Genomic DNA, 16,271 nt, shown 5'->3' on the forward strand with positions numbered 1-16,271 from the left:
TTACTACATATTATTTTCCTTACCCAACATAAAATCCTGTTCCATACCTAACCCTTTTGTATTTTCTGTATCCTTTAGCATTCTCCCACTCCCCAGTGCATGAACTCTTAGGTGCCATGTGAAATGTGCTTTTCCTTCCTGAAACTTTCCTGGTCCTCCTAGGCAAAGTGACTTACTTTCGCTTCTAGGTAGATTTCTACTTGGTAGATCCCATTCATATAAACAAATGATTGGAGGAGTTCTAAATGTGCTGAAGTATTTCCGTCTTAAATTCCAAGTCTTTTCAAATCGGGGCGGAGATATCTTCCAAACCATCTTATTTCATGAGCACCTACTATGTGCCAGGCAGTATACTGCTCAGGGATACAGACCATTAAAGACACTTTTCCCAGTGTATCATGTTACAAAATTAATATACGTTAGAATAAGACATATCTAAAACACCATCTAGACAAATTCCCTCATTTATAGATGAGGAACCCAAGTCACAGCAAACTTCTATCGATAAAAGCAGTGTTCTCATACTTGAGCTTATAACAGAATAGCTAGAGCATAAATAGTTCAACGCAAATTGTTGGACCCTACCCTTCCAGTTTCTGCTGACTGGGGACCTGATGCTGGGAAACACCAGCCTAATGGCCACTGATAGTCACCCACTGACACAGAGAAACTCGGATCCCAGTTTCCTGATGGCCCTGAGGTCGCTTTTCATAGTTTTTGTGACAGCATCAGTTATTCATGACAATGACATGAACATGTATAAATTAAAAATTAAAAAAAGCATGCAAGTTAATGGCTGAGTTTTAGAATTGCATTTAAGAACTGGAAAGTCCAAGGCCAAAATGAGGGTAAAAAAAGTACCCTCACCACATTTAAGGATATCCTTCGGAGGATCCGGGGAGCCGGCCAGTTTGTTTGGCTGGAGATTACAGACACTTCTCCCTGGCCGCGCTCCACTGGTGCTCACTCAGCACCTTTTCCGTTAGATTTTTCCCAGGTTGTCTCCAGAGCTGCTGTCTCAGGGCTGGAGAGAGGATTCGCTTTCTGACAGCTTCCTGTCTACCTCCCATGCCCAGGATTTAGGCAACTGTCTGCGCGCTTCCTCCTAGCCGGTGTTCTGGGAAAGAACAGCCATCTGAAGGGAGCTTGTTTCTAACACTTGAAGACAACCAGTCCTAGTCTCATCTGCCATGTACATCAGGGCTCGATGTTAACATGCTCCCTGCCAGGCCATACAGCACAAGCTGGTGTTTGATGGATCCAAGGAGTCAAAAAGCAATCATGTTTTAACACTTACATAAAACCACCTTTGTCTAATAGGAATAAATAATGTTCAATAATAATAATGCCAAACTCTGCACACTGAGCTATTTCATCTAATGAGAGGGGACCTCCGGACATGAGGCGGGTGCAATAGTATGAAGAATGCAATAGAGCAGAGGAAAATAAATAGTTCCCATCCTAGGCTCTGCTGAGGGAAATTGCTGTAGAAAACACCATGTAATTAAGCTAATTTTCTCATGATTCTTAAAGAAACAGATTGGCAGTGCTCTGAAATTAGGGATAGGTGATATGGATTTTCAAGATAGAATTTCAATAGAGTCATTCTGAGCTGCTGAAATTAAAACAAAACCATGCAAAAGCCCAGAACAGAGAAAAGAAAAACAGGGGGTGGGGTGGGGTGGGGTGGGGGGGAATGTATTACCTCCTGTCTCCATGTTTTTACATTTTCTACACTCTCCCAAAAGGGCCATTTATCCCCCAAATTATGGAGTTAACTGTAATCATTTATAGCTCATGTTTGTCTTCTTTATAATCACTTCCCTAGAACTGAGCAGTGTGTCTGGGAAATGGTATATTTTCAATAAATGTTTGTAGAATTTATATTTGAAACCTTGGTTCTTCACCTGAAATTATCTTCCTGAGCTGCCTAGCTCTCCCCTTTCCATGGGCACTCCATCCAGGCTTCTACCACAGGTACATACCCCTCTGTGTTGACCCTGGACAGCCAACAGTCCCCCACTGGTGCCCACCTGGACACACCTCAGAATGGCCTTGTGCTCTCTCCTTCTAATCACGCTCTTCTCCTGCCCACACTGCCCTATCCTACAGGTCTCTCCTGTGAACGAAATCGCTATTTCCTGAATTCTTTATGACTTTTCCTGGCTGTTAACTCTGAAAGATTTTTTGAGTAAGGGAAATCCAAAATAAATCAATAACCATGGGAGTTAAAATCTTAGGTGCAGGCAGAAAGGAATGAGAGTAAACAATGTTAAGATCAAACTGAGCCTAATGACATAGCAAATGGCTTGCTCCTACCGTCTGAAAAGAGACGTGGGTAACTTCCTGAAGCTCATTCGGTGACTTATGTTTCTTTCAGTCTTCTGCTTTCCCCTCTAACATGTCATCTGTTTTTGTTTTGTTTTTCTTTTTGATGTATTGTCTGAAATCTCAGGCTGCCTCTACCTATGTACAGTTTTTAGTGAAATAATAGGTCCTTCCTAACCAATGTCTTCACTAGCATTGATGCTAAGAGTGTATCTTGAGCCCAACCCTTGGAGCTGGGTACTGTAACAGGTCAGGAAACAAGAACGGAATGACATCGGTCATAGAGATAGAGTACTAGGGAACAGCACAGTGTAGAGCTTCATAGGTTACTGTGGGAGCTGGGAAAGCCACTTACGTCCACTCGCAGCCGAGAAAACCAAAGCCAGGGAGGTCACAACTCCCTTCGTACACCTCAGAATTTTGGAATAGGAAAAACTGAGGTAATATAGATGAACACTTGAAAAATGTTAATGCAGTATAATTGATTATTGCCTAAAGTATGCAATGCCCTCTCTTTCCATAAAGGGTGGACGAAGGGTCCAGTGCTAGCATTCTAAATCACTGGTTCATTTTTTGTCTGTTTGACACCAAACTTCATCAAAGCAAGGTGGCCCAGTTCACTGTTCAGGTTTACTTGCGCTATGTTTGAATTTCAGTTGTTCCCAAAATTGCTCATTGGTCCAGCTACTAACTGCAGGAATACACTCCTTATATTGATGTGAATGTAAATAGTAATGAATGTAAAGGACATTTTTCTTCATGTCACAATTGGATGTCAGAAGTTGAGAACTCCATAAAGGTAGTTGGGTCTATGTCTCAGGGAGGTTTTGCTTTACCTTGTAGATTACATTTAGCCCATGTTTTGTTTAAGCTTATTGAGAAGACGGGGCTTTGTATCTGAGGATCATGCAAACCGTTCTGTTCACAAAACATCATCCAACTCCTATTCTCTGAGAAGCCCAGACACTTGAGGAAACACTTAGACTGCTCTTTTCGGAAGCCCATGCCACTTGCCACTTCTCATATACCTAACAGATCTTCTCACAATCATTTCCCTCGTCTCAAATTCACAGCCTGTTATTGTCTCATTGTCTTGAACCGAAAATAAACACAGCCGCTTGCAAGGCTGTCTATACAATATGCTCTCCCAGGAAGCCTCCCACAGAGCAGATGAATGTTTACATGTGAGAGTTCACTTTCCACAGGGTGGCATGAATAATATTATCCATGGGTCTCACTACTCCGGAATTTCTTCAGTTTGATCAATTTCATTTTTTTCTTTCATGTTGATTTTTCTATTTGTATCTGTTGATATATAATTTTCCTACAATAAAATGCACAGATATTAAGTGTTTGGTTTGATCATTTTGACAACTGTATATACTATAAAGTCTACACCATGGAATGACAACACCAAACAAGCTGTAGAAAATCCATTATCCCAGAAAGACACTTCGTGCCCTTTTCCATTAATTCGCCTAACACTTGTCCCTCTCCTTACCCTCTTCCAGCCCAGAGGCAACCACCTTCTGATTTTGCCATAAATTCTTTTGTCTACTTTTGTTCATCATATGAACAGATTGATACAGGTATATGCTCTTTTGTGTTTGGGTTTTGTTGCTCAACATAACATTTTCAGATTCATCCACGCTGTGCCTATCTGTAGTATATTCCATATTTTTGCTTAGTAGTACTTCATTCTGATTACGCAGTAATTTGTCAATCAATTTCTTTATCAACAAACATTGAGGTTGTTTACAGTTTGGAACTATTATGAACAAAGTTTATATAGAAGATGTTTGGATGCAAAACTCAAGTTTCATTTCTCATATTTTCCTGTAATTTAAATTGCTGGGTCATATGGTAGCTATTTGTTCATAAGAAGCTGCTGAACAATTTTCCAGTGTTTGAATGGTTTTGCTCTCCCACCAGCAAGGAAAGTTGAGATTTCTTGGTTATTTTGTTCACTGTTGGAGAATGTCATCAGAAGAACGTGACTGTCGGTTCATTCAAGAGTTGGACACAGGTAATTGGAGGCTCCTCACCTCCTCTTTTGTCCTTGGAATATGCTTTCTGCCCACCATTCCCACACTGTGGACCATTTTTAGGGATACAGCTTTGGAAAACAAATGTGTTGTTAAGACCATCTAAAACCTGTTAACGTCTCTATATAAACTTATAAGATTCCAGTTATAAATTCCCTTGCTTATTAAATCCCATTCTGGAGTGGCCTCTTCTTTCGGGGACCAGTATGTGAACCAACATTTACATTTCCAAAGTTTGGCATTGGCATTTTTTCTTTTTTTTTTTATAGACATTCCAATAGTGTGAAATTGTATTTTACTGTGGTTTTAGTTTGCATTTCCTTGATGACTAATGATGTTGAGCACCTTTCCATGTTTTCATGCATTTATTGACCATTCTTGTATCTTCTTTTGTAAAGTGGCTGTTTAAATTTTTGCCTGTTTTTAATCTTTTTGTTGATTTGTGCAGTTCTTTATGTATCTAGATACAAGTTATTTATCAAAGACATGTATTGTCAAATTCTCCCATTCTTTGCCTTATTTTCTCAACAATGTCTTTTGATGAGCAGAAATTTTTCATTTTGGAGAAGTCCAAATTATTATTTTTGTGTGTGTGGTAAGTATTTTGTGAGTTATCTACAGAATATTTTTTCCAAAAGTTACAAACATATTCTGTATTTTTTTCATGTTGAATTCTATAATCCATTAAAAACTCATTATACTTAGTGAATTGACATACATTTCAAGTCAATTATTTTCATATGCATGTTCCGTTGTTCTAGCACTCTTTGTTGAACAGACTATGCTGTTCCCACTAAACTGACTTGGTACTTTGGTTGGAATCAAGTAATGATATTACTGGGCCTACCAGGACCCTCTATCATCTTCCTTAGATTAATTTGTCTAAAGCATGCTGATACAACACTGTTTTGATTACTGTAGCTTACAGTAAGTCATGAAATTGAGTATCAAAATTCCTCTGACTGTCCTTTTTTGACATTGTGTTGACTAATATAGAATTTTGATTGGGATTGCATTGAATCTAAAGATCATTTTTGAGGAAAACGAACATTTTGACATTACTGAGTCTTCTAATATATAAAATAATGTATCTCTTTATTCATGTAAGATTTCTTTATTTTCTGGTAGCCATGTTTGACAGTTTTAAGTGTAGAGGTCATTAACATTTTTATTATATTTATTTGAAGGTGCTTAATGTTTTTAATAATATTAGAAGCAGTAATATTTTTAAAATTTTACTTCCAGTTGTATTTTTTTCAATATATAGAAATATTAATTTTATTTAATATGGCCTGTGTATCCAGTTTACTTGCTAAATTTTTGTATAATGCTAGGTAATGTTTTCATAATTAAATTCTATAGTGGTTTTCAGGTATACAACAATTTAATATACCTTTAAAAGTAATTTTACTTCTTTTTTATTTTTATGATCTTTACTTCTTAACATGTCTTACTACACTTGCTAGGACCTAGAAGCAGAGTAGACATCCTTGTCTTATTCTCAATCTTAAAGAAAAATTGTACATTGTTTCACTATTAACAATGATATTAACTGTAAATTTTTCATCATTACAATATATATGATTAAAGAAATTCTCTTCTGTCTTTAGTTGGATAAGTTTTTATCATGAATGGTAATTGAATTTAGCCAAATGTTTTTTGCTTCATCACTTCTGAAGATCACAATCTCCTTTATTCTTTTAGTTTGGTGATTTACATTGATTAATTTCTAAACATTAAATAAAATAAGCATTCCAGTGATACATCTCATTGATCATGATATATTAGCTTTTTAATAATTGTTCAAATTTATTTTTTATTATTTAATTAGGGATATTTATTAGCAATTTTCTTTTCTTCTAACGGTATTAGAGTTATGCTTGGCTTGTTAAATAAGTTAGAAACTGTATCCTCAATCTCTCTTTTTAAGTTTGTATAATACTAGTATTATTTCTCACTTAAATATTTTCTAGAGTTCAATCAGTGAAGACATCTAGAATTTTCTTTATTATAAATTTAATTTCTTTGATAAATATAGTGTTAAGATTTATTTTTTTTTAATTTTGGTTAGTAAAATTTTCTAAGATATTCATTTATTTTATTTGTTGTCAAATTTATTGTCAAGAAGTTATTTATAAATCTCCATATCATAAATTTAATATCTGTAGTATTTTGTGTGATGAACCTTCTTTAATTTCTGATGAACTCAACTTTTATTTTCTCTCATTTCTATTTATCAGTGTTGTTAGAGGTTTGTCAATGTTATTTATTATTCTGCTTGAAGAGCCAAAATTTACTCTGTTGATTTTCTGTAATGTTTTCAATTTTTTCACTCGCATTTTATTTTTATTTTCTTCTGTGGTTTAATGGTTGTTTATTTCCAGATTTTATTATTATTAATTTTTAGAGTAATGATTTTCTACCATTTTTTATAATATATACTCTTAAAGGTAAAAATTTCTTCTAGGAGCTATTTTAGCTACTATGTAAAACTATCTTGATATGTTGTGTTTTCATTTTTATTCAGTTCAAAATATACTTTAATTTTTGTTGTGATATTTTGATCAACAAAATATTTAAAAGTGGTTTGATTAATTTCCAAATATTTGGGACTTATCTGATAATATTCTGTTATTAAATTCAAATAGAATTTTCTTGCCAGCTGAGAATATTCTCTGTATACACATAATTCTTTGAAAAATACTGACAATTCTCTAAGGTCTAGCATATTATGGTGAAGTTCACATCCACTGAACAATTATTCTGCAGTTAATGGGTATGGTTTTCAATGGTTATCAACTAGATCTAATTGGTTGAGAATGCTGTTGAAATTCTCTATATTTTTACTTTTGTGAATGTGTCTACTTATATTATCAATTATTCAAAGAGTAATATTAAAAATCTCTAAGTAGCTCTGGCTGGTTTGGCTCAGCGGTTGGAGTGTTGGCCTGCAGACCAGTGAGTCCTGGGTTCAGTTCCCGCTAGGGGCACGTAGCAAAAAATAAATAAATAAAATAAATCTCTAAGTAAAATTGTGGATTCACCTATCTCGCTTTTTAGCTTTGTCAGTTTTGCATTATTGATTTTAAAGCTCTGTTATTTGGTACATCAAAAATTATGGCCTCTCCCATTTGTTTATCTTGCCCTATCAGCAAGCTATAAAGCTTCTGCACAGCAAGAGAAACTATCAACAAAATAAAAAGAGAACCCACTGTATGGGAGAGCATATTCTCCAATGATACATAGGTAAAGGGTTAATTTCCAAAACATATAAAGAATATTTACAACTCAACACCAGGAAGACGAACAATCCAATTAAACAATTGGGCAAAGGACCTGAATAGATACTTCTCCAAAGAGGACATACAGATGGCCAGTAGATATGAAAAAATGTTCAAGGTCACTGATCATCAGAGAGATGCAAATGAAACCTACAGTGAGGTATCACCACACCTGTCAGAGTTGCTACTATCAAGAAATCAACAACAAGTGCTGGTGAAGATATGGAGAAAAGGGAACCTTTGTACACTGTTGGTGGGAATGCAGACTGGTGCAGCCACTGTGGAAAACAGTATGGAGTTTCTTCAAGAAATTAAAAATGGAACTGCCTTTTGACGCAATGATCTCACCTCTGGGAATATATCCTAAGAATCTTGAAATACCAATCAGAAAGAATGTATGTACCCCTATGTTTATAGCAGTACTATTTACACTAGCCTAGATCTGAAAACAGCCCAGGTGCCCATCAGCAGATGAGTGGATAAAAAAGCTGAAGTACACTTACACAGTGGAATGTTATATGGCTGTAAGAAAGAAGGAACTTTTACCCTTTGTAATAGCATGAAAGGACCTGGAGAGTATTATAATAAGTGAATAAGCCAGCCAGACAAATTCAAATACCATATGATCTCACTAATATGTGGGATCTAATTAACAAAAATAAACTGACAAACAAAATAGAAGCATGGATACATGGAACAGACGGGTGCCTGAGGGGGGGGGTGACTAGATAAAGAATGTGAAGGAAATAGCTAAAGAACATACATGCGTACCCCATGAACATGGTGAAGGCCAAAGGAGGGGGAAGCAGGGGTGCGTGGAGGTGGGCAAAGGGTGGGGAAAATTGTCAACAATTAAAAAACAACAACAAAACAAGAATTTCTTTGTTTTCTTGATGAATACTCCCATTTATCATTATAAAAAGTCCTTTTTCATATCTAGTAGGATTTTCTGCCTTGGTGATTTGTTTTTCTTAGTACTTACATTGTATATATTTTCCCACCCAGTTATTTTATTTTATTTATTTTTTATTGTTTTTTAGACAGAGAGAGGAAGGGAGAGGGAGAGAGAGACAGAAACATCAATAAGAGAAGAGAAAACGTTGACTGGCTGCCTCCTGCATGCCCCCCACTGGGGATTTGGCCCACAACCTGGGCATGTGCCCTGACTGGGAATCAAACTGGTGACCCCTTGGTGCATGGGTCAGTGCTCAACCCAGTTATTTCTAATCTATGTCTTTATATGTAAAAAGTGCTTACTGTAAATAACATATAAATGGTTATTACTTTTTTAATATTCTGTCAATATCTGACTTTTAATACCAGATTACCCCTCTACAGTATAAATTTCTTAGCCCTTTATACTTTTATTGCCCTAGATGTTTTTTTTTCTACAAACCTACATACAATATTTTACATTATTATTTTTGCTTTAAACAATGAATGGTTTTTAAAATAAATTTAAGTGTGTAGGTATAAGTATCTATGTATCTATCAATCTATGAATCTGCCTATTTATGCATGTAAATATGTCTGTCTGTCTATCTATCTATCTATCTATCTATCTATCTATCTATCTACCTACCTACCTACCTACCTACCTACCTATCATCTATCTATCACTAACCATACATAGAGAAGATGAGAAAAGTGTTTTCTATTTACCACATATACACTAGTTCTCTTAATTACTCACCACTGATTCAGATTTCCCTCTGTCTTTACTTCCTTTGGTCTTTGAGAAATCCTTTTAGCACTTCTTGAAGTAAAGGTCTACTGGAGTCAAATTTGTACAAAAACTGCCATACTGAATATATTTTTATTTAGGTTTAACTTTTGAAATATATTTTTATTGCATATAGAATTTTGGATTAGAAGGTTTTTCCACTACCTCAGAGATATCATTTATTTTTGTCCTGTCCTCCACTACTTCCAAAAAAGTGTCAGCAAGCATACTTATCTTTATTCACTGTATAAACTTTTTTTTGTCTTACTGCATTTCAAATTTTCTTTGATTTTAGTTTCTGCAATGTGACTATGATGTTCCTAAATGTCTTTCTCTTTACATTTGTCCTACTTCATTCACTTATCTTACTTGGTTGATTGATGCTTTTCAACAGTTTTGGAAAATTCTAAGCCATTATTTCTTCAAGTATTGCTAATGTCACACTCTCTCTTTTCTCTCTTTCTGATAAAACCATTATACATATATTAGACCATTTGTTATTGTCTCACTGATTGTGATGCTATCTTCTGATTGTTTCATTTTTTCTTCATTTTATATGTCAATTTTATTAATTTCTATTGACTTTTCTTCATGTTTACTAATACTTTTCTCTGTTGTGCCTAGTGTGATTTAATCGCATTCAAGGAATTATTAATTTCTGAATATGTTTTATTTATAACACTAAAATTTTTCCCAGCTCTATTGAGATATAATTGACATATAACATTTAACAAATTTAAAGTGTACAGCATGATGATTTATACACATATATATTGTAAAATGATTACCACAATAAGGTTAGTTAACACATTTATTACCTTACCTAGTTATAGTGTTTTGGGAGGGTTTTTTGGTCTTTTGGTGGTAGAACATTTAAGTTATACTCTCTTAGCAACTTTCAAGTTTATAATGCAGTATTATTAACTATAGTTATCAGGCTTTATAGTATAGTCCCAGAACTTATTTATCTTGTAACTGAAAGTTTGTATCCTTTAACCAACATCTCCCCATTTCACCCACTTCCAACTCCAGACAACCATTTTACTTTATTTCTATAAATTTGGCTTTTATAGATTCCACTTATAAGTGAAATCATACAAATACAAATTCAAAAGTGGATCATATGGTACTTTTACTTTTATTTTTTTGAGGAACTGCTAGACTGTTTTTCAGTGGCTGCATCAATTTACATTCCCACCAGCAGTGCACAAGGACTCCCTTTTCTCCACATCCTCACCATTTATTTTCTCTGTTCTTTTTTAATAGTCATTCTAACAGGTGTGAGGTGATAGCTCATTGTGATTTTGATTCACATTTGCATAATGATTGCATGCTCAACTTTTTAGTGGAGTTCAAAAATCTATGGTTTTTGTAGCTTATCTGGCTTGTGGTACATTTCCTTGTGATTTTTTTCCCTGTACAGAAACAAAAATTTGATAAGTCGTTCTTATTTAGAACATACTAAACCAGTTCTTTTTCTCTTATCATTATATTTTCATTGCATTTAGTTAGATGAATAAGCACAACTGACTTATAAGAATATTTTCCAAAACTGTGAATATATTTTGTGACCCTGAATGTATATATATTACTTACTATACACAGTCATGACAACGTAAAAACATGTAAACTTAAAAAGTTGCTGTGACATTTTTTTAAAGTTAGGAGAAGGGCTTTTACATGTCTGTGGGCTAAGTTTTAGTGCCACAGACTAAGTTTTAAATAACATTAACCAGAATTCTGTAATTCCATGTCAACATTTAATTTGTATCGCATGACAAGGTTGTTGTTAAGAGTCCCTAGAGCATCTCCAGAGTGCTCTAGGGACTCTCTTGAAATCATTTCATGTCTCATCTTCCGTCTCTTCATTCCTATGAGGTTAGAAGCGAGAGGACATTATTATTCCCTCATTGCTGCTGAGAAGCAAGATGAAGCCACAGAAGTGTCAGGTGTTTTTTCCAAGATTGTATGGTAGTCAATCAAAATCAGCAGAAGGAGGAAATCGCAGGAGGGCAACTAAGAACTGGCCTGGTCATTCACTTAATTCCTACAAGACACAATTGTCTATTAAACGTTTAAAGGTCTCTTGAGACAATTATGACCTGCTATGGTATTTAATAACCTTTTAGATCAAGGACATTAGTTATGTTTGACTAAACTCTCATAACCTTCCCATGGCCCAAAGACCAAGCTTAGGGAACAGACTGAAGTTGAAGTTAAATTGTCAGTTCATACATATTTCAGTACCTCAACAAATTAATGATACACCTAAGTTATTTTTTCTCTTATGCTTATATGCCTTAAAATTGGAATTCATTAGTGTTTATATGAAATATTCCTTATAGAATGTCTCTATTTATTAGTAATATCTACCTTTGATCAAGCATTTCTTTAAAAGAGTAAATACCTTATTTAATTTTCACTACAACTATGTAACATATTATCTGGTTTAATTTTTTTAGAGTGGGAGGCAGAGAGAGAGAGAGAGAAACATCGACATGAAAGGGACACATGGAGTGGTTGCCACCTGCACGACCAACCAGGGCCGGGGACAAACTGCAACCGAGGTACGCACCCCTAGCAGGAACTGAACCTGGGTCTCTCTGGACTGCAGGCCTATGCTCTAACCACTGAGAAAAACTGACCAGGGCTATCTGGTTTAATTTTTATAAAAATTTTTTGAGGTGAAGCAGAAAAATAGATGGTCTTGTTCATGCAACTTTTTTGTAGCAAAACAAGTATCCGGCACATGTTTGTATGATTCCACTTCTCTTCTTTTTACTCTCTGCAATCACTTTCTTTCTCTAACAAATGATCAAATCAAATTTGGAAATAACTCATTATGAAAAAAAAAAAGATTTATTATGGGCTTTCATTAAATCATAAGTATCTTTGATGCACTTAGAATTTGATCATATATATATTTTGTCTACACACTCTTGTTTGGGCAAATATACATTGTACAGAGTACAACTTAAATAGTCATTCTTGGTTTTAGTTCTTATTTTAAATAAGTAAACTTCAGAACAGAGACCATATTTTTGTTTCTATAGGGGTTAAAAAAAATACTAAGTAGTTGACATGTTTTCAAATTGGTAGATTTTACCAAAGATGAGGAATTCCTAGATCCTTTTGAAAAATCAGAAGAATGGACAGTTGGCTCCCATTCTCACAGAGCACAAAGCAATAAAAGCCTTTAGAAAAGGTATTCATTGTTTTGCTTTACTTGCTTTGTCCTTGAACACATTGAGTTTTCAATCTTTTTAACATAAAGACATACTGCTTAAATCAGAGAAATATCATGGTAGTTGGAATATAACAAACAGGAAATTTAGAGCCTTAACTGGCAAAGTGGGCACAACCCGCATTTTTATTATTATTATTTTTTGTTAATCCTCACCCGAGTATATTTTTCTATTGATTTCTAGATAAAGTGGAAGTGAAGAAGAGAGAGAGAGAGAGCGAGAGAGAGAGAGAGAGAGAGAGAGAGAGAGATCCATGTGAGAGCCCAACCCGACTGGGCCTGGAATCAAATCTTCAACTAAGGTATGTACCCGTGCCTTTGACCAGGAAGGCAATTAAGAACTGAATCCACAACCGTTCAGTCCATGGGCCGATGTTGTAACCACTGAACCAAACTGGCCAGGGCCACAACTTTCACTTTTAAAGGATATTTTAAACAAGCATCTACTGAAGCACTGTATGTTTTTGCATTAGGCATTGTGTTGTTCTCAGAGTTCAGGCTACTTGGGTGCCCTGTGAGGCAGTTTTGTGATTCTGTCTATAAAAGTGGGGATTGTGTAGTTTATCTAGAGTTTGTTTTTAAGCCTTAGTTCAGTTTTCTGCATGTTAAGTAGAAAGACAAAAGCAATGAAAATGTCCAAAAGCATAGTAAGAAGAAGCATTAGGATGCAACCATATAAGAATATTTTTAAAAATTTATTATATACATTTAAAAATATCCATCTTCCAGTATGTTATGTTACTATGCTCCACACCAGTGTAAAATTTTTAAAATTTTTAAATTCCATATATTTTTATATTGGACATTTATCTACCTATCTTGTTTAATTTCAGTTTGGATGCACAAAGAAATATACCTGAGAAGTGCCTACCAAATCCTAGCCTGTTTAATAGAGGCACTCCTTGAGTTAGTTGTCAGTGATGTAGAAACAAGGCTGGGAATGAAGATTTGGGTATAGAGGCAGCAGAAACCTATCAGGCAAAGGCTTGTTTCTCAAGCATAATTTTTATCTTATCTTTCAGGTTAGTTTGTACCTATGGCAGGGAATTGAGGTGATAAACATTTTATATTCAGAAATAAGTAGTATGACAAAGTCATTAAAGAAAAGTTTTACAGGGAATACCCAGAAAAAAAAAAAAAAGTAACAACTTGGAGGCCATTGTAGACCTTACCTAATGCTTTGTTGACAAAAGGAGGGTCTCAAGTCAAGACATATTCAGAGGTATGATAAACTAGATTGTAGAAGGAAGACCTGAGAGAGAGGGAGAAAATGTGGGGAATCCAAATCTGGACATCTGAATGAAGTATTTATATTTTAAATGAGGAGGAAGGGGAAGCAGAATGTTTTTTACGTATCTAGGCAACTAAGAAATTATTTAAAAATCAAAGATGACACATTTTCTCAAACAGAAACAATTGTTTTCTAGATTATTTGGAAAAACATGCCTTTTTTTTTTCTTTCTTTTCTTCTTTGTGTGCATTTCTTTGCCCTCCCTGCCTGGAATTCAACCACACAATGGTCATTCAAGAAACATTTGTCAATCAAGTTCTTCCTTCTTCATTCTTTAGCTGCCTGTGCTGAGATTAAGCTTCATTATGGAAAGGATAATCAATATTTCATAGTACCTTTCACCAGAGGCTATCAAATGTAATGGCAATCAAATATTTTTGTTCTTTTTAAAATTGGGAATTAATCAATATTACCCATTTTCCCCACTGCTATTTATCTGCGGTTCATCAACTATTTATGTAGATGATTTAATCGCAGCAAGGAACATTCCAATGCCATTGACCTTCTCCTCTTGGTTGCTTAGTTTTCTAGAAAGCTAAATTGACGCATGTGATAGATGAAGTTTATAATAAAATGGAGCCCTTTCCCCCAGATCTTTACTAAATAACTACACTTTTTACATCTAAGCAAATGTATTTTATAGCTGAAAAATAATTTCATAGACTTGATTTTAGATCGTGCAGCCATACCTACTTACGTGGGGAGACTGTGATACACTATCACAGCTGCTTAGTGGCCTGCCTAATTTACTTGCTAGTTAGCAGTCAGGTTCAAATGAGAAATCTACATCTTTTGACTCATTCCAACTTTTGACTCTAAAGTTTCCCCTTTATACACAAACGATGCTGGAGCCTCACCATGAAGCTACGCATCCACTGGGAGGTCTTCATTCACAAGGACAACTGACAGATGTACAAAAATTTTCTTTAGCTATTGAGACCCATTCAAGTTCTCAAGATACTCATAGGTGGTAGGGCTTGTGAGCTCTTTTTATTATTGTAAATATTCTAATGCCATGCTAAGCTGTGCAGGCCAACTAAATCTCAGATTTCCTGCTGTGATGGAAACAATCATATTAATTGTACTTTATTCAGATTCCTTTGGCAGATTTACATCTCTGATACCTAAACTATGGGAATTCACTGCATTTAGCAAATCTGTTTTCTTTGTAAACCGAAATCTTTCATAATATGGAGTCTATGACATAGATCCAGAGAACAGTCAATGGCTGCCAGAGAGATGGGGTTTGGGGGGAAAAGGTGAAAAAGATGAAGGGATTAAGAAGTACAAATTGGTAGTGATATAACAGTCACGGGGATGTAATGTACAGCATAAGAAATGCAGTCAAATCTTGTAGTAACTATCTATAGTGCCAGGTGGGTACCTGAAATATTCGGAGGAACACTTTGCAAGGTATATGATTGTCTAGCCACTACAATGTACACCTGAACTAAAAGAAAATGATATTGAATATAAACTATAATTGAAAAAATAAATAAAAATATGGAGTCTATGATACAGATTGGATGAGATAAAAATCCTCAGATCTATGTTTTAATCTGATACCAAGTTGGTTGACCTTGCTGAAATTGAGTTTCTGTATCAGGGAGAAAAAATGTATTTAATATTTATTCAATAAGTACTTACTGGATTCTTTCTAATTGCTATATGAGCACTAAAAACTGGATAGGAAGAGCTTTCTCATATGCATATTGTGATTTCAAAAATAACATGTGTAAAATCTGTGACACTGGGCCATAGCTTGCTAGCCAACTAACAGAGAGGAGGCTTAGGACCTGCCCTGTACAAGCCCATTCTCTAAATGACAGCTCCCCTGCTGTGGCCACCGAAGGGCCCAAGACAGTGCAGAAAGGATTCTCCTGCCGGGGCATTTGAGTGAGTCACCCGCGGGAGTGGGGATGGCAGGTTAGAACCCTGACAACTTCTGTTTACATAGAAGTATCCTCTAATCATGATGACAAGAGAGGAAATGCAGACAAATGCCTGTTAAAACGGAGTTAGAAGTTTGTTTAAAGTACATTTGGTAAATCTTGCCAGAGTGTGGCAGTGGTTCTTTAATTATGCAGAAAGAAGTCTTTAGAAATGAAATGGCCGCAGGCTATGTTAAAGGGAATAGTTTGTAACAGGTTGTCAGAGGAAGTCTAGAAAAGTAAACCGTATCTTTCATTGCTTCTAAAAAAGATAGCTTTTAAGTAAGTATATATTGTTGTGTGTGTGTCTGTGTGTGTGTGTTAGAGAACACGTAGAGGAGGGAGGTCTGTGACTAACTGTGAAGAAAAGGCCTTTATTTAATAGATTCGTTGTAGGCTCAGCCTCAGGTACACTCTTTTGCTGCCCT

Source organism: Molossus molossus, unplaced genomic scaffold, assembly GCF_014108415.1.
Source record: "Molossus molossus isolate mMolMol1 unplaced genomic scaffold, mMolMol1.p scaffold_m16_p_9, whole genome shotgun sequence".
NCBI classification, from domain to species: Eukaryota; Metazoa; Chordata; class Mammalia; order Chiroptera; family Molossidae; genus Molossus; species Molossus molossus.